The sequence below is a fragment of the Triticum urartu genome, chromosome 2, assembly GCF_003073215.2.
Source record: "Triticum urartu cultivar G1812 chromosome 2, Tu2.1, whole genome shotgun sequence".
Classification (NCBI taxonomy): domain Eukaryota; kingdom Viridiplantae; phylum Streptophyta; class Magnoliopsida; order Poales; family Poaceae; genus Triticum; species Triticum urartu.
This window is the reverse complement of record NC_053023.1, coordinates 305,447,026-305,468,077: the sequence shown is the minus strand read 5'-3', so window position 1 is coordinate 305,468,077 and position 21,052 is coordinate 305,447,026. Positions and strand designations below refer to the sequence as shown.

Genomic DNA, 21,052 nt, shown 5'->3' with positions numbered 1-21,052 from the left:
AAGTGCCTCACTTTGCAAGCTTGTGCTAGTCACCACACACATCACAAAAATACATGGGTTGCACCTCTGGAAAGATGGCAAAACCCTTAACAAAACATATGTAGAGCTCATGGGCATATCATGCACACAATAATCATGGCAAAAATGACAAATACTCTAAATGGAGCAGCAGATCTGACAATTATCTCAAGTAGCACTCTTCTAACAGCATTTCGGGCATCAAGATGAATCAAATGAAAATGATGCAATGGAATGAAATGATGTACTCTCTGAGACGAAACATTTTGATATGCTATATGCCCAAAAACGGAGCTACGGATGCAAAGTTGATGCGATGAACAGAGCAATGAACTAGGGTTTCGGGGGTAAAAGTCAACCCAGACGAGACACAGATCTGGATCTGGCGTTTCCCGAGGATGGCCGGAGTGAGTTCGCGAGTTTGCCGGCCGGAGTTGGGGAAGCTCGCCGGAGAGGTTCTCGGGGCCGCGGGGAGGAGGAGAGGCCGGAGATGGTGGCGGTGGCGGCGGCGGCCGGCGGGATGGGGCGGCGAGGAGGACGCCGGTCGGGCGGAGGCGGCGCCGGCGACCGGACGGCGACGGCGGCGCGGCGAGGCGCTCCGGGCGCGGGCGGCGGCGCGAGGTAGCGGATGAGGCGGCGCGGCGCGGGGCGCCTCTGGCCCGGGCGCGCGAGCGGGCCGGCCACGGGCCCGGCGGGCTTCGCGGCGGAAGTGGGGCTCGGCGCCCACGTGGCGCTTGCTGATAGGTCCGGCGGAGCGGGCGACGACGTCCGGTTGCGGCCGGACGTGTCCGATGGCGGCGGAGCTGATTTTTAGGGTTAGGGAGAGAGGAGATCCGGGAATTTCGAGGAGGGGGTCTATATATAGAGGTAGAGGGAGCTAGGAGTCCAAATGAGGTGCGGTTTTCGGCCACGCGATCGTGATCGAACGCTCTAGATGATGGAGAGGGTTTAGGTGGGTTTTGGGCCAAAATGGAAGGGTGTTGGGCTGCAACACACACGAGGCCTTTTCGGTCCCTCGGTTAACCGTTGGAGTATCAAACGAAGTCCAAATGGATACGAAACTTGACAGGCGGTCTACCGGTAGTAAACCAAGGCCGCTTGGCAAGTCTCGGTCCAATCCGGAAATGTTTAATCCCCACACACGAAAGAAGCTAGAAATGACCACCGGAGGAGAACGAAGCGCCCGAATGCAAAACGGACAACGGGGAAAATGCTCGTGCATGAGATACGAACACGTATGCAAATGCAATGCACATGATGACATGATATGAGATGCCATGACAACGATAACAACACACGGAGACAAAAACCCGAACCGAGAAAATAAAATAACTTAACGCCGGAAACGGCAAGAGTTGGAGTACATATTGGGAAACGTCATATCCGGGTGTTACACCAGGAATCTTGTCGGGTTTTATTTTTTTCCATGGAACGCTCTCGTAACCTAGCATAGCATGACCTAAACCAAGCACGGATTCGTTAACTGCAGCAACGTATGGGCTTATTGGGTATGGAGAATGAAGCGGAAGTAGTGCCGTGGAATTTTGTGGTATTTAGGGTTGGAAGACTTGCCACGCCGACGCGAGTACCATGCCATGTGTAAAACGAGAGCCAGATGGAGGCGTAGCCCGCCGGCGTGTAGGAGGGAAGCGGGCAATTGCAGGCTCGGCAGTGGTCGGCTGGGTTAGGTAAGGGAGTTTTCGGGAGGATACGCTGGCAGCAGGTGGAATCTGGCGGGCGATCCGCGGAAAGTGGCAGTGGTCACGTTCGAATCGGGCGGTGTAATTCCGAGGATAGTGGGTTTTTTTGATTTTGCGCTTGTATTTGCGCGTAGTTCTGGCGATAGGCTGCGGCAAGGTGCCCCGTGGCTTGGGTGTTGGAAATTCTCTTGCGTGGTTGCAATTATCCCCCTTCCTTTGCCGCGCCTTCGCGTGGGGTGGTTCCAGGTTCTTGCTATGTGGTGGTGGTGCAGTTTGAGTAGGTCGGCAGATCCGGAGCGTTCATGTGGGTGTGCGATTGTCTGTGAGTCTATGTTTGGCTGGGTGTAAGTGTGATGCACTGCCGCATCGTTGGCATCAATGAGGATCTACTGTCCGTTTTTTCTGAGGAGGGAGGAGCTGTGGAAGGGGTAGAACAGTACTGTTCAAAAATGACGTGACGCGAGTGATCACAGCGAGACCAGTTGGCGCGGTTGAGATATGTCAATAGCCCTTGTGTCAAGAATGAGTAGTCCTGATGGAATATGACCCAAGGTGTAAGAGGCGCGTTGACTGCACCATTTGTGTGCCGTGTGGGCTTGTGAGGTTGGGTAGTCAGCATTATTAGCACACACCTGAAGAGACATCAGACGAGAGTTATCTGGGAAATCTGTCCAGAAGTGACGATAGAAGGTGTATGGTTGGTCGGGGTGTCGGCAGGGTCCGTACGTGTGATGAGTGATTATGTCTGCTTCGTCTGAAGCGCTCTGCCTCACGTATTGCGTATGCCATGTTGTGCTTTCACGTACTAAGAGAGCCGATATGAGATGCGTGAGAGTTACGGAGTGCACGCTCAGCATCGGCCGGTTCATGAGAGTGTGCTTACGGTCATGTTTGTACAATGCGGTAGGACGGTTGCTCGAGTGGAGCGACGAGGCAAGAGCGCTTTTGGCGGGTCGAGTTTGTCCGAATCCTCTGCCAATTGTCTAGTCTGGATGGAGCACAGGCAGGTTGAACTGTGCGCGTGAACTGGAGAAAGGCGCGTAGGGTGGGGAAAAACGTCAGACTTGTGTCCGAAGAGGGAAAGTCCAAGCAAAGTGGCTATAGTTTGTCGAGCACAAGGAGATAGTATTGACATCCAGAAACACTCATCGTAGGTGAGTGCTCCATACATCACAATGCGAAGTTGAAAAGGGAAATCAGACTGTCAGATAAAGAAAATGGGAGCCTTAGTGCTCTTTCCTAATTTCACAGGCATGATACAGAACAGCCGACGCAGTTGTCCTCGGGTGATCAATGAGCAGACTGCGAAGGGTGTGGTGAGGATTCGGGACACCGAGGTGACTAAGGCTGTTGGTGCCCGTAGCTCCTTGACAAGTTTCGGCGAGTGAGGGTCGCTCGGCGCGTACGTGAGTGAGCGACTGTTGGGTAGAAGCTCATCGTCGGCCCCAGTTCAACCTGGAGATCACCTTTCTTTTTTTCGTTTCTTACTGATCCTTATAGAAAGCCAAGATCAATCAACTTCCACATTAAGAGTTTCGCTGAGCTAGCTTCTTAACAGAGATGAGGTTTAAGAATGAGGTTAGGGTAATATATAGAACGTGCGTGAAGTTGACGCATGGTGGGTGGTGGTGCGTTATTGGGTGTGGCACGGCAGTGGCTGAACTGCAAGCGCGACTGCGACGCGCCGACCATCTGATGGTCGATGAGTGAAAGTATTTAGAGGGATGGAGAAAAGCATCCCGGACGATGGAAGGCAGCTATCGTGGGAGTGGCTCCCCGTATCCGACATCGTATCCGGATCGTGGGTAGGCGCGTTTGCTGCTTGTTTTGCTTGCCATTTGCGTCATTCTTTGTTTTTTTTTTTGTTTGCGTTGAGCTCGGTGCACTAGCACGCTCTGGTCCCACGCTGGGCCGGAGAGTTTACCACCTTGCCAGGTTCGTAGCGGCGATACTAGAGGATTAGAGCGGATGCACCATGCACCTGGGGCTGCCAGATTCGCCGCGGTTGCTTCCTTTTTGGGAGGCACACGCGATGTACATGCTGGTTGTGGCCCGTCGCCAGCGAATGGGCTTGCACGCCTTGTGTGATCGGGGCCGAGGAGCCGGCCTGCCTGTGCTGGGGACCCACGATTGCAAAAAGGGCTAGAACGGTACTATGCTGGTCCAGGGAGCGCAGAATGGCGAACCGGGGTGCGTTGCTGGTGCCCGCCCCGCCGTCAGCCGGAAACTGGCCCCGCCGAGCCCTTGCCGTCCGCGCGCCAACTCCGCATGCTCCTCCGCCTGGCCCCCCGTGGTTGGAGCTGCCTGTCCACCGCCTCCAGCGGAGTGCCCTTGCCCGCCGCGCCACCCCGCGCACGCCTCCGGGGCTGGGGGTGGGGTTGGGAGCGCGGGCGGCGTGGAGAGCAGTTTCGGTGGTGGTGTCTGCGGCGAGACGACTCTCCTCAAGGAGAAGAAACGCCCGGCAGCGGAGAAGCGAGGGGAACGGAGTCTGTATCATCAGGATCGGGACAGCATAGCGAAACCGGGGGTGAAGGCCACGGCACATGTTTAGAACCTGATCGCGATCCTGGATGGTGGCGCAGTCCTTGAGATGCGCGAAGTAGGAGAGGATGGAGGACGCCCCCTGGTCGATGCAGCGAAATTCGGTGGAGAGGAACACCACCTGATGCTCAGTGTTCTCCAGAAAGATGTTGCAGATCGCCTCCCAGACGGCGGCGGCAGTGGCGCCGCGCTGATGGATGAGGCCGAAGACCTCCGGGGAGACGCGGTTGTAGAGCCAAGACACGATATGAGCGTCATCTTGGATCCAGAGCGGGTCTCCGGCCCGAGGTGAACCGGAGATGTGGTCGGTGACGCCATGTTTCTGGAAGGTGACCTCGAAGAGAATGCGCCAGTGGGAGAAATTGGGGGGGGGGTTTGAGAGAGAGCACGATGGGGACGTGTGGTTGATGAAGACAGCGGCCAGATGAGTGGGATTTGGGGGCGGCTGTAGAGGAGGAGGCATGAGATCGGGACGAACGAGAGCACCCTGCCCAAACGCGGGCAGGCGTGAGGAGTGAGGTACGGGGCGCGCGGTCGCGCCGTGTCGCGGCGAAGCCGCCGAAGGCCCGTGGTGGAAAGGAGGGGTGGGGAGACGAGGTGTGAAGGGGGCGGCGCGTCGCCATGCGCCGGTGAGAGAGGGAGCGATGGAGGTTTACAGGCGAGGGAGAGACCCAGCGTCTGATACCATGTGAGAGGGAGAATGAATGGGCAGTCGCACCTTAGATGCTGCCGATGGCGTAGCTCTCATTATATACAAGTGTATATGTTACAACAGGGGCACGGAGCGCCGTGGGTGGCGACGTGCATGAGATCATGGGATCATGCAGTCGTGCATGTAGAGGAGAGGTGTGAGAGAGGAGTTTGACTGGCTAACACTGCCGTGCGCGCCCTCTTCGATCTCCCCGACGATGCCAAGCTCCGCAACGCCGACGTCATCTCCGGCAGCGGCTACGTCGCGCCGAGCGCCAACGAACCCGCTCTACGAGGCGTTCGGCCTCTACGACGCCGCGTCCCCCGCCGACGTCGACGCCTTCTGCGCCTCCCTCCACGCGCCACCGCACATCAGGTACGGACGTGCTCAGGTGCCTTTCTTGCCGTTTCTTTCCTGTGTCGGCTGCCTCGAGCCCGAGGTGGTGACGCTCGGAGGTTCTTGTGCTTGTGCAGGGAGACCATTAGGAGGTACGCGGAGAAGACACACGAGCTAATCGTGGACGTGGCGGCGAAGCTGGCCGTGAGCCTCGGCCTGGAGGAGCCCGAGGCCGACCGCATGTTCCAGGACTGGCCGTGCCGGTTCCGCATCAACAGGTACAACTACACACCGGACACCGTGGGGGAGACCGGCGTGCAGGTCCACACGGACTCCGGCTTCCTCACCGTGCTCCACGAGGACGACCGCGTCGGCGGCCTCGAGGTGGCGGACCCGGGCACCGGCGAGTTCGCGCCCGTGGACCCGTCCCAGGCACCTTCCTCGTCAACCTCGGCGACGTCGCCACGGTACAGTATAGTACAGTAGGATGCCTCCATCTTCTGGCCTCCCTACGTACGTCTCCCACGTTTGACTTCGACTCTCTGTATCCGTGTGTGCATCTAGTGTAGGCGTGGAGCAACGGGGCGCTGCACAACGTGAGGCACCGCGTGCAGTGTGTGGCGGCGGTGCCGCGGGTCTCCATCGCGCTCTTCTTGCTGGCGCCCAAGGACGACGTGGTCCGCGCGCCGGACGCCTTCGTCGGCGCCGACAGCCACCGCCTCTTCAGGACTTTCGGCTACGACGACTACCGCCGGCTCCGGCAGTCCACCGGGGAGCATGCCGGCGAGGCCCTGGCGCGGTTGGCCGCGTGATACACCAACTTAATTCAATTCGAGCTCTGTTGGTCAAATGTGATGCTATGTAGTAGTACCGAGAATGGTTGAATCTGGTCACCAAAGGCAACTTCCGAGGAGTACTACACTAGCCCGGGTGCTTTTTCGATGGCGGTACTCAACTAAGGTTGGCATCTGCTCCAGCTGTACTAGTAAAAAGGTATTGCGCTTTTGCTATCGGGAATTCACAGCGTCCCTGCGTTTGATTGAGAAACTTGATCGACTTCATCTGTTATTTTCGTGCGAGTTTCCGTTAATACGCAACAAATACAAACCAAATACTTCCTCTGTAAACTAATATAAAAATATTTAGATCACTATTTTAGTATTCTAAACGCTCTTATATCAGTTTACGGAGGGAGTACATGCGAAAAACCAAATACAGACCAAATTCATGTCTAAAACCGGTTCATGTTTGAAAGTTTAGGCACCGGTTTTACATCATCTGAATTTTCTGATACCCAAAAACATTCTCGCTCCTGCCCTAAAATCATTTTTCGACACCAACCTTGCATCATCTATTTGAAGGACTCGTACACTGATGAAGTGTCATGTGTGTTTAAAACCGGTGCCCTAAACTTCCAGGCAAGCAAAACTGCGTTGAATGTAAGAGCCTTGAATAGTTTAGCTTCCGGAATGCTTCACAGGCAAAGAATGAGACAGTTAAAGAATTAATATATTATTATACCACGCTTGCACCTAAGAGCAGCGGTGATGACATTTTCTTTGCACAGAGTATGAGATATACCAAGATCAAAATCCGAGATTGAATCCACACAACGCCTTTGCCGAAGATTGAGATTAAGCTGGGAAAAGATATATTTGAGGCTCTTGTTGGCGGTGAAGATTTCATAACGCCGGTCAAGCAAACATGGTCCCCAAAATACCATTATCAAATGACACTTTTGCAGCAGTTGAATTAACCTCAAAGTAACGAGAACAATGTCTTTGAACTCCATGCACTTGAAGCAAGTCACCGACACCGTAGGTAGGTCTTAAGTGCGGAGAAGAAACACTTGCCTTGGCTGAACATTCTGACTTCTAGAAGGAAAAACAGGGTTGGGTGGGCGGGGAAAAGCACACCTCAACAAAAGAAGGTGGATAAAATTGAAGGAAATATGCCTTAGAGACAATAATAAACTTGTTATTTATATTTCCTTATATCATGATAAATGTTTATTATTCATGCTAGAATTGTATTAGGTGCTGCCCTCTTGGTTGCTCGTAGGCCTTCTCTATGGCTGATCCGAGCCAGGTTGTGGTGGTGTGGAATGTACGCGGGATGAACAACCCGGCGAAATGCAATGCTATAAATAACGTCATTTCGGGCTCGGGAGCGAGTGTTGTTTGCCTTCAGAAAACAAAAATCCAGGACATGACCCCTGCGCTAGTGCTACAATGCCTTGGGCTGGCATTTGATCAGTTCTTCTACGTGCCTGCGGTGGGGACACGCAGTGGCGTTCTGTTGGCAGCCAAGTCGAGTGGTGTGCAGCTTTCAAACCCCCATGTCACGGACAATTCGGTCACGACATGGGTGCAATGTCTGGAGTCGGTTGGTTGGTGGTTCACCAGGGTGTACGGGCCCTAGGAGGACGCGGAGAAGATTGTTTTCATGCAGGAGCTTAGGGAGATCCGGGATTTACATGCAGGTCCCTGGATGCTCTCCGGTGATTTCTACCTGATTGCGGACCCGTCCGACAAGAGCAACGACAGAATAAATAGGCAGATGATGGGGCGGTTTAGGAGATGCATCTCGCATTTGGACATGCATGGGGTCTACCTTAACGGCACGAGGTACACCTGGTCGAATGAGCGCTCAACGCCCACGTTGGAGAAGTTGGACAGAGTGCTTGTGTCTGTGGAGTGGGAGGACTTATACCCAACATCGTTCCTCTCTGCGCTCAGCACGGGTGTTTCCGACCACTATCTGTTGCACCTGGTGCTTGAGGCCAACTTGCGGAGAGGTCGGCGATTTCACTTCGAGTCCTTTTGGACGAAGATAGATGGTTTCCAGGACGTGGTTCAGTCGCACGTGGAGCAGTCAGCCGTGGGTGCGGAATCCTTTCAAGAGACTTGCGGCCAAGCTAAAGGCTACGCCCAAGTGCTTGGCCAGTTGGAGCAACAAGTACGCCGGAAGTGTCAAGCAGCAAATCCGCATCGCCAATGAGGTCATCTTGCGACTCGATGTCGCCATGGAGAGTCGTTTCCTTACGATGGAGGAAATGGAGCTCAGGAGGCTGCTCAAGCATAAGCTGTTGGGTTTGGCTTAGCTTGAGCGCACGATCGCTAGGCAGCGGTCTAGGGTTCTGCGGCTGCGGGAGGGGGATGCGTGCACGGAATATTTTCATGCCCACACTAGTCACCGTCGTCGAAAAAACTACATCCCCAAGCTTCGGGTGGATGGAGTTCTGACTGCTGATCACGAGGTTATGGCCGAGGCCGTGGACTCCTTCTTCTCCCGTTTGCTTGGGGAGTCTGCTGAGAGGGATTTCACGCTCAACATGGAGGAAATTGGTATGCCACGTAAGGTCCTAGATCATTTGGACCGTGATTTCACTGAGGAGGAAGTTTTAGCCGCGGTGCGCGCGCAAGGCTTGGACAAGGCGCCGGGGCCCGACGGGTTCTCGGCCAGGTTTTATGTGGCTTGTTGGCCGGTCATTAAGGACAACGTGATGGAGGCGTTCGGTACCCTACAGAGACTGGATTTCCATGGTCTCACGTCCATTAATCAGGCCTTCATCACTTTGCTACCCAAGACGGCAGCCGCGATGGAGATCCGAGAGTTCCGACCCATCAGCTTGATACATAGTTTCCCGAAGCTTGTGGCGAAGGTGTTGGCTATTTGGTTGGCCGAGGAGATGCCAGACTTGGTCGGGGCGCACTAGAGCGCGTTCAGCAAGGGCTGGCTAGGAAGCTACATGCCACTAAGAAGGATGCGGTGATGCTCAAGCTAGATATTATGAAGGCCTTCGACACGGTGAACTGGGCCTTCTTGATGGATGTGCTAAGGCACATGGGATTTGGAGTCAAGTGGACGTCGTGGATTGCCGGTTTACTTGCATCTTCTTCCACTAGGGTGCTGCTCAATGGCATTCCCGACGAGATCATCTACAACAGACAGGGCCTGCGCAGGGGCACCCAGCTCGCCACTGTCTGTTGTCCTGTGATGGAAAGCTCTTTCACCACCTCCTGCGCTCGGCCTCAGTGGCTGGGGTGCTACAGCCTCTCGCGCCCAATGGCCTTCGGAGTACCACGTCCATATATGCTGACGACGTGGTTACTTTCATCAAGCCGGATCTGCAGAGTCTTAGGGCATGCACGGTGTTGCTTCGCGACTTAGGCGCGGTGTCGGGCCTACACACGAATCTAATCAAGAGTTCCGCCCACCCAATCAGATGTACGGAGGAGCAGGTGCTTGAGATCGCCACCGAGATGGAGTGTCAGGTGCTTGGTTGGCCCTGTCAGTACCTTGGGCTGCCCTTGGGTTTACGGAAGATATCGGCCATGCAATTACGGTACCTGATCGACAAGATGGCTGACCGATTGCCTGCCTGGCAGGCCAGGCTTCTCTTCTATGCAGGCAGGCTGGAGCTCCTTTGTACTACGCTTGCCTCCATGCCTATTCATGCCATGATGGCGATCGATCTGCCTGTCAAGACTATTACAACAACCAACAAGATCTACCGTGGATTTCTGTGGAAGGGGCGTCGAGACGTGCAGGGAGGCCAATGTCTGGTGGCTTGGGATCAGGTTTGCACACCCAACGAGCTCGGCGGCCTGGGGATTCCCAATTTGAGACTGTTGAACGCGGCGCTGCGGGCAAGATGGCCATGGCTCGAGAGAACTGACCCCCACAGACCTTGGAACAAGTTCAATTTGCAAGTATCGTGCGAGTCCTTGGGGATCTACAGAGCGACAACACATTGAGTGCTTGGAAACGGCGAATCAGCGCGCTTCTGGACTGATTGGTGGCTCTAGGATGGCCATATTGAGGAGCTAATGCCTAACCTGTATGCTTTTGTGAGAAAGCCAGCACGGCTTAAGACGGTGAGGCAGGCCATGGTGGAAGGATGGTGGCAAGACATTTCCCCGGACATGAATACGCGTGTTCTGCTCGAGTTCATTGCTCTGGTGGACAGGATGCAGGATGTGGATCTCACGCCAGGGATGGAGGATAGGATCCATTGGGCTTGGGACAGCACTGGGCAGTTCTCGGCTAAATATGCTTACATGGCGTGTTTTGCGGGTAGGATTGAGGCGAACGGTGCTACTCAGATCTGGAGATCCAGGGCGCCGGCTACTTGCAAGGTATTTGCGTGGCTTGCGACGTGGAACAGATGTTGGACAACATATAGACTCCAATGACGTCACTTGCCTCACCCCTCCGCATGTCCTTTTTGTGACCAAGCCCAGGAGACCATTGACCACTTGCTGTTGGGGTGTGTGTTTGCTAGGCAAGTTTGGTCCTGTATTACCAATGCGTGGGGTAAGCCCTCTTGGATGCCTACGGCAGATGCTACCTTGGTGCAATGGTGGACTGCCCTCACTCCGCAGAAGCAGCTAAGGAAAGAGATTTGGACGGTGGTCACCCTTGTGGCATGGACGATCTGGAGACGCCGGAATGACATAGTGTTCAATGGTGCTTCCCCCTCGGCAGATGTAGTGCTTAGGAGGATTGACGAGGAGGGGCAGGACTGGAGGGTCGCGGGTTTGCTCCGTGAGCACGGCTCTTTGCCACGTAGAGTAGTGAGGTTGGATAGCGGCGAGTGATCCACATGTGGATCATCTTTTTGGCTTTGTAAGCCGTGGAGTTGTAAAGACTTGTTTGCCATTCTTGGCACTTCCTATCTATGCTTCTGATGCGTCAAGCTCTTGACGCATCCTTGAAAAACATGTGTGGATACATAGACAAAACACGGTGTCCCTAGTATGCCTCTACTAGACTAGCTCGTTAATCAAAGATGGTTAAGTTTCCTAACCATAGACATGTGTTGTCATTTGATGAACGGGATCACATCGTTAGGAGAATGATGTGATGGACAAGGCCCATTCGTTAGCTTAGCATAATGATCGTTAAGTTTTATTGCTATTGCTTTCTTCTTGTCATATACATATTTCTTTGACTATGAGATTATGCAACCCCCGGATACCGAAGGAATACCTTGTGTGCTATCAAACATCACAATGTGACCGGGTGATTATAAAGATGCTCTACAGGTATCTCCGAAGATGTTTGTTGGGTTGGCATAGATCAAGATTAGGATTTGTCACTCTTGAGTATCAGAGAGGTGTCTCTGGGCCCTCTCGGTAATGCACATCATAATAAGCCTTGCAAGCAATGTGACTAATGAGTTAGTTATGGGATGATGTATTACGGAACGAGTAAAGAGACTTGCCGGTAACGAGATTGAACCAGGTATGAAGATACCGACGATCGAATCTCGGGCAAGTAACATACCGATGACAAAGGGAATAACGTATGTTGTCATTACGGTACGACCGATAAAGATCTTCGTAGAATATGTGGGAACCAATATGAGCATCCAGGTTCCGCTGTTGGTTATTGACTGGAGAGGTGTCTCGGTCATTTCTACATAGTTCTCGAACCCGCAGGGTCCGCACGCTTAACGTTCGATGACGATTTTGTATTATATGAATTATGTGATTTGGTGACCGAATGTTGTTCAGAGTCTCAGATGAGAACACGGACATGACAAGGAGTCTTGAAATGGTTGAGAGGTAAAGATTCATATATAGGACGATAGTATTTGGAGACCGGAAGTGTTCCGGGGGTACCGGGTATGTATCGGGTCACCGGAAGGGGTTTCGGGCAATCCCCGACAAGCTATATGGGCCTAATGGGCCAAGAGAGGGACAGACTAGCCCCGAAGGGGCTGGTGCGCCCCCTATAGGATGAATAGGAGGAGAATGAAAGGAAGGGAGAAGGAAAGGGGAGGGTCCGGGCACTTATGGAAGGGGGGGGGGCGACTTGTGGGAGGCGCCGAAGTAGGATTACTCCTACTTGGGGCGCCCCGTGCAGCCCCTCTCCATCTCCCACCTATATATATGTGGGAGGGGGCACCTCTAGAACACACAACATTGATTCCTAGCCATGTGCGGCACCCCCTCCACAGTTTACGCCTCCGGTCATATTCACGTAGTGCTTAGGCGAAGCCCTGCGCGGATCACTTCACCATCACTGTCACCATGCCGTCGTGCTGAAGGAACTCTCCCTCAACACTTTGCTGGATCAAGAGTTCATGGGACATCATCGAGCTGAACGTGTGCAGAACTCGGAGGTGCCGTACGTTCGATGCTTGATCGGTCAGAACGAGAAGAAGTTCGACTACATCAACCGGATTGTCAAACGCTTTGATAACACACAAGTATAGGGGATCGCAACAGTTTTCAAGGGTAAAGTATTCAACCCAAATTTATTGATTCGACACAAGGGGAGCCAAAGAATACTCTCAAGTATTAGCAGCTGAGTTGTCAATTCAACCACACCTGGAAACTTAATATCTGCAGCAAAGTGTTTAGTAGCAAGGTAATATGATAGTAGTGGTAACGGTAGTAAAAGTAATGTTTTTGGTATTTTGTAGTGATGATAGCAATAGCAACGCGAAAGTAAATAAGCGAAGAATAATATATGGTAAGCTCGTAGGTAATGGATCAGTGATGGAGAATTATGCTGGATGTGGTTCATCATGTAACAGTCATAACCTAGGGTGACACAGAACTAGCTCTTTCATTGAATGTAATGTAGGCATGTATTCCGAATATAGTCATACATGCTTATGGAAAAGAACTTGCATACATCTTTTGTCCTACCCTCCCGTGGCATCGAGGTCCTTACGGAAACTAAGGGATATTAAGGCCTCCTTCTAATAGAGTACGGAACAAAGCATTAACACATAGTGAATACATGAACTCCTCAAACTACGGTCATCACCGGTAAGTATCCCGATTATTGTCACTTCGGGGTTAACGGATCATAACACATAAAAGGTGACTATAGACTTGCAAGATAGGATCAAGAACACTCATATATTGATGAAAACATAATAGGTTCAGATCTGAAATCATGGCACTCAGGCCCTAGTGACAAGCATTAAGCATAGCAAAGTCATAGCAACATCAATCTCGGAACATAGTGGACACTAGGGATCAAATCCTAACAAAACTAACTCGATTACATGATAGATCCCATCCAACCCATCACCGTCCAGCAATCCTATGATGGAATTACTCACGCACGACGGTGAGCATCATGAAATTGGTGATGGAGGATAATTGATGATGACAATGGCGATGGATTCCCCTCTCCGGAGCCCCGAACGGACTCCAGATCAGCCCTCCCGAGAGGTTTTAGGGCTTGGCGGCGGCTCCGTATCGTAAAACGCGATGATTTCTTCTCTCTGATTTTTTTCTCCCGAAACTCAATATATGGAGTTGGAGTCGGAGAGGAAACAGGGGGCCCACGAGGTAGGGGGGTGCGCCCTAGGGGGGCAGGCGCGCCCCCACCCTCGTGGAGAGGTGGTGGGCCCCCTGGCCTTCATCTTTGGCAGGTATTTTTCTTATTTTCTGAAAAGTGGCTCCGTGAAGTTTCAGGTCATTCCGAGAACGTTTGCTCCTGCACATAAATAACACCATGGTAATTCTGCTGAAAACAGCGTCAGTCCGGGTTAGTTCCATTCAAATCATGCAAGTTAGAGTCCAAAACAAGGGCAAAAGTGTTTGGAAAAGTAGATACGTTGGAGACGTATCAACTCCCCCAAGCTTAAACCTTTGCTTGTCCTCAAGCAATTCAGTTGACAAACTGAAAGTGATAAAGAAAAACTTTTACAAACTCTGTTTGCTCTTGTTGTTGTAAATATGTAAAGCCAGCATTCAAGTTTTCAGCAAAGATTATAACTAACCACATTCGCAATAACGCATAGGTCTCAAGTTTACTCATATCAATAGCATAATCAACTAGCGAGCCATAATAATAAATCTCGGATGACAACACTTTCTCAAAACAATCATAATATGATATAACAAGATGGTATCTCGCTAGCCCTTTCTGAGACCGCAAAACATAAATGCAGAGCACCTTTAAAGACCAAGGACTGACTAGACATTGTAATTCATGGTAAAAGAGATCCAGTCAAGTCATACTCAATGTAAACTAACAATAATGAATGCAAATGACAGCGGTGCTCTCCAACTGGTGCTTTTTAATAAGAGGATGATGACTCAGCATAAAAGTAAATAGATAGGCCCTTCGCAGAGGGAAGCAGGGATTTGTAGAGGTGCCAGAGCTCGGTTTTGAACAGAGGTGAATAATATTTTGAGCGGTATACTTTCATTGTCAACATAACAACCAAGAGATGGCGATATCTTCCATGCTACACACATTATAGGCGGTTCCCAAACAGAATGGTAAAGTTTATACTCCCCCTTCCACCAACAAGCATCAATCCATGGCTTGCTCGAAACAACGAGTGCCTCCAACTAACAAGAGTCCCAGGGGGAGTTTTGTTTGCAATTATTTTGATTTAGTTTGCATAAAGCATGGGACTTGGGCATCCCGGTGACCAGCCATTTATCTCATGAGTGAGGAGCGGAGTCCACTCCTCTTGAGAATAACCCGCCTAACATGGAAGATACAGACAACCCTAGTTGATACATGAGCTATTCGAGCATACAAAACAGGATATTTATTTGAAGGTTTAGAGTTTGGCACATACAAATTTACTTGGAACGGCAGGTAGATACTGTATATAGGTAGGTATAGTGGACTCATGTGGAATAACTTTGGGGTTTAAGGGATTTGGATGCACAAGCAGTATTCCCGCTTAGTACAGGTGAAGGCTAGCAAAAGACTGGGAAGCGACCAACTAGAGAGCGACAACAGTCATGAACATGCATTAAAATTAATCAACACCGAATGCAAGCATGAGTAGGATATAATCCACCATGAACATAAATATCGTGAAGGCTATGTTGATTTTGTTTCAACTACATGCGTGAACATGTGCCAAGTCAAGTCACTTAAATCATTCAGAGGAGGATACCACCCTATCATACCACATCATAACCATTTTAATAGCATGTTGGCACGCAAAGTAAAACATTATAACTCATAGCTAATCAATCATGGCATAAGAAACTATGATCTCTAATTGTCATTGCAAACATGTTTATTCATTATAGGCTGAATCAGGAACGATGAACTAATCATATTTACAAAAACAAAAGAGATCGAGTTCATACCAGCTTTTCTCATCTCAGCCAGTCCATCATATAACATCATAATTGCCTTTCACTTGCATGACCAAATGATATGAATAGTTATAATAGTGCACGTGCATTGGACTAAGCTGGAATCTGCAAGCTTTTAATAAACAGGAGAAGACAAGGCAATATGGGCTCTTTGTCAGATCGACAATAATGCATATAAGAGCCACTTCAACAATTTAATTATGGTCTTCTCCTATCGACCCCCAAAGAAAAGAAAAGAAATATAACTATTTACACGGGAAAGCTCCCAACAAGCAAAAGAAGAACAGGAAATATTTTTGGGTTTTCTTTTTAATTATTACTACAAGCATGGAAATTAAACGGATTAAAAACTACAACTAATTTTTTTTGTTTTTCTTGAGGTTTATTATACACACAAGAAGAAAGCATAAAAATGAAAATAAACTAGCATGGATGATACAATGAAAAAGTATGAGCACCGACATCTAGCAATGAGTGTGTGAACATAAATGTAATGTCGGTAGGAAATACGTACTCCCCCAAGCTTAGGCTTTTGGCCTAAGTTGGTCTATGGCCACGGCTGGCCTGGCGGATATCCATAATATAGTGGGTCGTACTAGATGCAGCGGCTATCGCCTGCTGAGCTGCAGCGTGGCGACGAGCGGCCTCCTCTCTCCTCTCGTACTCATCTGCCTCCTCTCTGGTAATAGTATATCCTCCTCTTGCGTGAAGTTGAAAATTCAAACCTCCTCACAAAGGTACTGGTGAGATAGTGATACTGGCTGCACTTTTTCTTCCTCGAAGCTCACAATATCAGCATTACACAAATATGCGTTAGATTCTTCCTTAATTCCCGCTCGATCCATAAAGTTCTCAGACGGCCACTCACAAGGACGCACTGGAGCGTCTCTTGATGGCTCTTCATCAGCATCCCGCATTGCAAGCCTGGGTCCTTGCTTCCCTGAAGAACCACCTTGGAACATTTTCCTAAGCATATTTCTTCCTCTGAAAAAGTCTGAAATTTTTAGTAACTTCAAAATAAAAGTAAACCAAACTCAATAATATTGATAGCAACTACTCCTACAAGTGCCTAGGGCCTATATCATGCATCAAAACTACTTTTGACCATATAAATTTGACATGCAAGCTCAAGAACAGGGTCACCTAAGCAACACAAATTTGCAATGAATAAAGCACTAGAACAAAAACTAATTGGACCAATGGAGGAGTCACATACCAAGGAACAATCTCCCCAAGCAGTTTTGTGAGAGGTGCTTTGAGCAAGGAGATCGAAAATGGCAGCAAAACGAGCTTGGACTCGGGTTTGAGCTGGATATTCGTGTTTGGGAGGAAGAAAGTGTGTGGGTGCAGGAATAAGTGGAGGAGGGCCACCGTGGGCCCACGAGGCAGGGGGCGCACCCTCCACCCTCATGGGCAGGTGGTTGACCCTCCTGGTGTGTTCTCAGTTCCATAAATCCTCAAATATTCTAGAAAAAATCATATTTAAATTTCAGGGCATTTGGAGAACTTTTATTTTCGAGGTATTTTTATATTGCACGAATAATCAGATAACAGATAGAAAAATATTTATTTTATTTTTATTTCATATGAATAACAGAAAGTAAGAGTGGGGTACAGAAGGTTGTGCCTTCTAGTTTCATCCATCTCATGATCATCAAAAGAATCCACTAACAAGGTTGATCAAGTCTTGTTAACGAACTGATTCTGAATAACATGGAACCGGAGAAATTTCGAATAACACTATGTTACCTCAACGGGGATATGCACATCCCCAATAATAAGAATATCATATTTCTTCTTGACAGTGGGAAGAGGAAATTCAAAACCTCCAAATATAATCGATGGAATTTTTCCAATAGAGTTGATACTATGAACTTGTAACATCCCAAATTTTCAATTTGGAATGTTATACATTAGATCATCGTTGCATATCATATTTCTTTTGCATTCTGGTTGATCCTAGAAATTCTACGCAACTCAATGACCCACGGAGAGAGTTGGGATTTCGTTATTTTCATATTTGAGTTCTCTCAAATTTTGAGAATAGGATCTTTGATTTTATTTATTTTATCATCAATTATTTCTATTAACAAAAATATGAGAGAGGGAATAAAATGACTTTCCCAAAATAAAGAAATATTGAGGATTTAATAATAAAATCAAATAAGATTTTATTTCGAGTTTTTCGGTGTTTTATTTGAATTTAGGAAAAAATGCGTTTTTCAAAATTGCATTTAGGTCCCAAATAAATGTTCACCTTGTGAGGCTTGATTTTAGAAGCCCGTGAAAATTTATTTCGGAATTTTTGGAGTCCGTTTAGTATTTCTTTTTTTTTTCTTCCGAAGCGGAATATTTTTAAAAAAAACGCGCCGCGCGCCGACTGGGCCAAGGCCCAGCCGACGGCCCACCCCGCCGCCTGCCGTCTCCCTCCAGGAGACCGGAGCCGCGCCGCCGCCCGAGTCCGGCTCGGAGCCGCCCCGCCGTGCCCCCTCCCCCAAGGCAGCACACCCCCTCCTTAAATACCGGACCCCCGCCGCCCTCACCTCACCCACCCCGCCCCGAGCCGCCCGCCGAGCCGCGCCGCCCGCCCACGCCGCGCCGCCCGCCGCCCGTGCCGCCGCCGCCCGAGCCGCGCGCCGCCGCCCCGCCTCCCGTCGCCGCGCCGCACCCGCTGGAGCCCCGCCCCGCCCGCCGGAGTGCCTCGCCGGAGGTATAGCCGCCGCCGTTCGCCGTTCGTTTTTTTAAAAAACCACCTTGGTTTATTTTTTTTCGAAACCCTAGATCGGTTTATTTTTTTCCCTGGTTTATTTAGTTAGTGAACGTTCACCGATCCGTTCGTTTTAGCGAATGTGTTCTCCGGTTAGTTTCTGTTAACGAACGTCCATTCGATTAACTGTTCATCAGTTTTCTTTTTCTCGGATTAAATCCATGATTTATCTGATCGCGATTCCTGATCTGATTTTCATTTTAGTTTAACTTTTCGCTCGTTTATCGGAATCAGGCGATTCAAGCGCCTAGAGTTTCGTCTCGAAACCCTCTATCCGTTTAATCAACTTAAACAAGATTTTGCTACTGTAAAATTTGCCCTAGATCCAGATTACTAGAACGAAGTTGTTGTCTTTCGCCGTTTGACTTTCGTTGCTTCGTTCGATTTGATTTTTTCGCCAACGGGAGTTCTTAAGTTGAACCTTCTGGTTAGATCTCTTATTTGAGTTTTACCTGTGCATTAGATGAGTACTTATTGTATGCTCGTTTGTTTGTTTGCGATAGAGTATCCGGAGTGCACCGCCTGTTACCTCGAATCGTTAGGTTTCCCGGATCATCAGCAAGGCAAGTAACACTTTGATCATACCTTCTCTACTACCCAGTTTTATTGCATTAGATCAATCCTCACACATTGCATGATTAGGATCTAATTAAATTGTGGGATGGGAAGTAGATGAGGTAGTACCTATTACCTGTTTATTTTCAAACCTTTGGGAGTTACTTCTACGTTTGCTTATTGCCATGCTATGCTAGTAGACGTGGATTGGGTGAGTGATATCCATGACAGATGTGAGATTGTTAATTAATGGTTTATCTAAGGTGGCAACTTAAACACACATCTGGGTGGATTGAGGTACCTGGGTATTCCAGGACTTGCCTGTTTTCTTTTGGACCGCCACCCAGGCTCAAAGGGATCATGAGACTATTCATACTAGAAACTTCCGTGTGCAGCCACAAGCTATTATGGGCTCTAAGCATAGTTGACTAAGTCGTGCGAACTCTTACAGTGGTAGACTAGCAGATGTAGGGGATGTAGGTGGTACGGTCTACCCGATCAAGGTGCTAGCGCTTCTGAAAGACTATGTCTCGGTCATCCGTCTTCTCAAACACCATGTAGTGCGAGAAACCAAACGGAGGCGATCGAGTCTTGTGGGGAAAAGTGCGCAAACCTCTGCAGAGTGTAAAAACTAATCATATAGCCGTGTCCCCGGTTATGGACATCTTGAGTATCTAGTACTTGGATTATCATGTGAATCTCAACATGTTACTCTAAATTAATTTTGTTGGGTTATGTTTAATGATGATGCTTAATTGGGATTGAGAATGCTGTCAACCATTCTCAATGTTTAACAATCACCATGATAGTTAAATAAATTTTTCCTTTGTAGTAGGGAAAAATTGGCTTTACACAAAACCGTAACCATAGAGCTTTCCACCAGCCATATATGCATATAGTATAGTTATTTCATTCCATTACTCTCTATGTGTTAAATTGCCAGCATATTCCATGTGCTGACCCGTTTCGGGCTGCAACGTTAATGTTGCAGACTTTTCAGACGATGATTAAGGAGTTTTTAGGTCGTGGTTCTATACTCAGTGATGCCGTTGGAGTTGATGGACTCACTTATCTTCCAAGCCTTCCACTGTTATCATTATTAGATGGCCTTAAGCCATATTTATTGTAATAAGTTCTCTTATGAGACACTCGATGTAATAAGTGTGTGATTGCTACTCTGTTACAAATCCTCCGAGTACTGTGTGGTGTCAGCATTACTGATCCAGGGATGACACCGGAGCACAGAGATCAGACTGTTTGAGGTCTGGTCGCTACAGAGATGGTATCAGAGCACACGCTGACTGTAGGACACGACCACTAAGCTAAAGACCTAGATCACTATTCACTCTCTTCTCTTCTGACTCTCATCTTTTCTACTCTTTAGGATGGCGGATGCAAGGAACAAGTTCACACAACCGGATGAAGATACACCCTTTGGACGACACTTGAAGGAAGTCACTAGATACCTGAACATAGGAGTACCAAGCTTCACGGGAACCTACAACGCCACTTTACCTGAAGAAGAGCGCTGGATGATTCAAGTTCAAGTTCCAGGAAACGTTCATGCCAGTCACTGAGCCCATAGAGTTTTCTTTTGATGCACCAACTTGGAGTCTAGGAAAGAGCATGGCAGCTCACATCGCCATGGGACGCATTGGAGAAGTCTACCGCAAGGATCTCAAGGATACTATCTACCAGATTTGTGGGCGCCGAGATGAACACTGGGAGATGATCAGCACCAGGAAGGATAGATCAATCGCAGCTTTTATCCAGGAGTTAAACCAGCACATTCGACGACAGGAGAACCAGATGTGCGCCGACATGATAGATCTGAAGAAGGCTAAGACTAGAATCAAGGAACTGGAGGAAGAACTCAAGGCTACACGTGAAGATTATAAGAAGAAATTGAAGTATTGGTGGAGAAGAATGACGACCTGATCAAGAAGATTGGAATATTTATGGGAGGCCCTACGCCAGTAGATGAAGACGAAGAACCCCAGGAAATTAGCCCGGAAGACTACATCATCATCGACGGCACCGACTCGGAAGCAGATAGTAGCGATGATGACTATGTTGATGAAGCTGGAGCAGATATCATGGAGTCTGCAACCGAAGAATATTTCTAGTAGACCACCTCATCAGTAGTAGTAGTCCACCATGTAAATATAGTAGTCCGAGCACTTTTGCGATAGTTAGATCGATTGTATGCCCTTGTTTGATTGAATGAAGTGAATTGTTTGCTTTTGCCTCATGTGCATATGGGTAGTGTTTTCTCTTTAGACCCCCTCTATTCTTATATCTCATCTTTTCTAAACCCTCAGATGCCTCCGAGACATGACCCCCA

General features: G+C 49.2%; 1 pseudogene; it reads left to right on the top strand.

The window, feature by feature from the left end:
• The first annotated feature begins 5,133 nt into the window (after positions 1-5,133).
• On the top strand, positions 5,134-6,141 carry LOC125541492 (annotated as a pseudogene).
• Positions 6,142-21,052: the final 14,911 nt, after the last annotated feature.